Here is a 3,296-nt window from a genome sequence, read left to right on the forward strand (position 1 = left end):
GGGTTGCTGCTGTATATCAGACTTTTGAATGTTGAAATAGATCTGAATATATGTATTTGAATATGATTATACTTCTGTGATAGATTATTAAGTTTTTGTGGTGATTCTGGGCTATTTTGTGCTATTTTTGGGAGCCCAATGAGCATTGTTTTGTCCTCCGTTTGGGAGCTATTGTGTGCATGTTATACAGATCTATAAATATCATTTTATAGACTGTTATGCTGCCCAAATTTTTGTAAAAATTACCACTTCAGATTTATTAATAATAGGTGAAGCTGTGAAGCTTTTGGCACTATTTTCGGCATACTCGATTTTGGCTTTCTTGAGAAATTTGGTGGATCTTTGTGATATTAGTTGTTTGATTTTGAAAATATGATTAGAGGCATGAAATATCATATAAAATCAGTAAAGGGACATTTCAGTGGTATCAGAGCCATGATCTTGCCAGCCTGAGGGTTTGTAGAAGTTTGCATGTCAGTTTTGACAACTACCCAGATCTTGCATGTCATAATTTATGGTTGCATGTTGCTTCTAATCAGCTGCATGTCAAAATCTATGGTTGAATTCTACTTCTAATCATTTTCATGTTAGTTCTTGGTGAATTTGGTGGTTACATGTTGCTTCTAATCAGCTGCATGTCAAAATCTATGGTTGCATGCTACTTCTAATCATTTGCATGTTAGTTCTTGGTGTTTGAAGAAGTTATAACATATTGGGGTTACACTCTACTTTATCCAAATGGATAGGTATAGTACAGAGTCTCAGAGGACACAATCTTGGACAATTGATATCCAGAGTCAAAATAGTAGAAAGGATGGTTATTTAGACATTTGAGATAAACTTAAAAAAATAAGCCATGACATGTCTGAACAGTTGGTTGAACACCACCGTATAATGAATGACATTTTTTCCAACCCAGCTAAGGAGAATAAGTTGACTAGATTTCTATTTGGCAGATTTTCTCATAGGGCAGATGACACAATTACCAAGAACTTGCATGAGGAGTTTGAGAAACTAGCGTATAACTAGGTAGAGGTCTCAGATTCTACTCCGCCACAGGAGGTAGTGAGAAAGGATATTATGTAGATTGATAGTAATGGTCAACTTGATACTCAAATTGAGAAAATTGTATATAGGTCATTAAAGGTAGATATCATCGATAATCAGGATGGTATAGTTACAATAGGTAGTGAATACAACATAGTGGGTTCAGATGATGATTATGAGGATGTTGTTGTGCATGATGGTGAGATACCTGGTAAAGATGAGCAAACATTGAGCATTCATGACTTTGCTAAGAAAGAGTACCAGGCATAGTTAGATGCTTCGTCACATGAGGTTGAGGCTGGTAGTACTTCACACAATTTGTCCAGCCAGCTGAAAATGAACAAAGATAGTATTGTGACTTCATTATCTCATCATGACAGGTATGTGGAGTTAGCTGGTATTGGTCATATTACTCAAGTGAGGATTTTGCTTGAGTTACCAGCTGATTCTAGTTTACAAATATGGACTCAAGATTATTATATTGGCATTTGGGATTCAGTTGATTGGAGATCTTTAACACTTTTTGGTAGCAGTGTTTGTTTGGGTGCTATCATGGATTTGATTAGTAGATTGCATGGTGTTGTCTTTTCTTGTGCTAGCAGCTTGTCTGATGTTGGTATTAGTTTTTATACATCGGTGTTGGGCTTTGTTCATATATCTAGTCGACCACACTTGCTCGAATGTGTTGATGATATTTTATATTTGGTAGTGTGTACAGATGAGTCCCAAGACCATATTGGCATTGATGAAATCTAGGAGGATACAGTGGGCAATTTATAAGACTTAGTTTCCTTGGGTACAAAGGAGTTGGACAACAGTGCTACAATTTTTGATACTCCATTTGTTGATATGAGCTTTAGAGTTGATTCACAGGATATGGATGGTAATACTCTAGAGACTAGTAACTTTGAGGATACTCCTTTAGACAGTGCATCAGAGGAGGTTTGTAGGAGACAGTCAAGCCAGTGCCATCATGTGTCTAATCAATTGAGAGTTAGAGAGCAAGACATTACTATCAATTGCCAACATTTTGATGCTACTCATCAATTGTTGGCAGTTTATCAATGGGGTTCTCCTACTAGTGATGAGCAGGGAGGTAGTTATCTTTCCTTGACAAAGTTCCATTCTTTATGGGAGGCTATCTAGATTTTGAGATAGGATTATATGTAGTTGGTAGCCGACAAAGATTATCTTATGGAGTGGGGTAGTACAACATATGATGCATTGTTGGCCAAGGAAGATGAGGTGAGTGAGCTTACTGAGTAGCTTAAGGTGACTTCTGAGATTCTTGAGAGTAGATAGTTGGCTTTCAAGGAGTCACAATTTCATTTGGCTAAGGTGACCATGGAGTTAGAGCAACTACAATCTTTACTAGTTTCTGTATAGTCACAAGCTGTGGTGTCTGATGATTTGAGGATGTCCATGGTTGAGATTGTCAAAGATAGTGGAGATGGGGATGCATTCATCCTTGAAACTAACATTGGCATATCAGGTTCATCCCCACTAGAGTTAGGTTCAGTTGAGTTGGGTGCTACAGCAGATTGTTGTGGTATGCTTGACATGGTGGTGACCTCTAGCACTAATGGCACGAAGACTAGAGATGTTGTATCAAAGACCATGTGTGATATTGGTGAGCCGATAGTTGGCATGGTTCCTACTAGTAATACTACTCCCTTGGCAATGTCTTTAGAGGTAGTAGTTAGTTCCAACTTGGTTAGTGATCGATTACGATTAGTTACATCTAGATTGTAGTCTAAGCCACTGACTGAGATTGGCACATTCTATCAGCATTACATTGTGAGGTATGCTCATCAATTTACCTTTGATGACCATGTTGATGAGATGATGATATAGAGATGTACTTTGGTTCTTAGTGCTTTCCATCAATTATGGGATAGTTTGACACCTCGAGATGAGAGTTGTGATGGGCACAACATGGCGATAGGTTCTGTAGTTGACAGCTTGATAATACATGACTTAGAGCAGGAGTTTTGGAGTGATGCTTCAGCGGGTGTTGTTATTGATTCTACTCCTTTGGCTATGACATCTCCTGACTTAGCTAGTGATTAGTCATAGTAGGCTGTATCACTTGTTCATGGTGAGCTTTTGACTAAGGTTGGTTTTTTTATCAACATTATATTGCAAGGTATGTACATCAGTTAGCATTTGATCCTTGTGTTGAGGATTTGATGGCAGACAAATTTAGTTTGGGTTCCAATTCTTGCTGTTTATCTTGTGATGGATTTTCA

The sequence above is a fragment of the Cupressus sempervirens genome, chromosome 11 (genome assembly GCF_028749045.1).
Source record: "Cupressus sempervirens isolate cs-2001-9-10 chromosome 11, ASM2874904v1, whole genome shotgun sequence".
In the NCBI taxonomy this organism is placed as follows: Eukaryota; Viridiplantae; Streptophyta; class Pinopsida; order Cupressales; family Cupressaceae; genus Cupressus; species Cupressus sempervirens.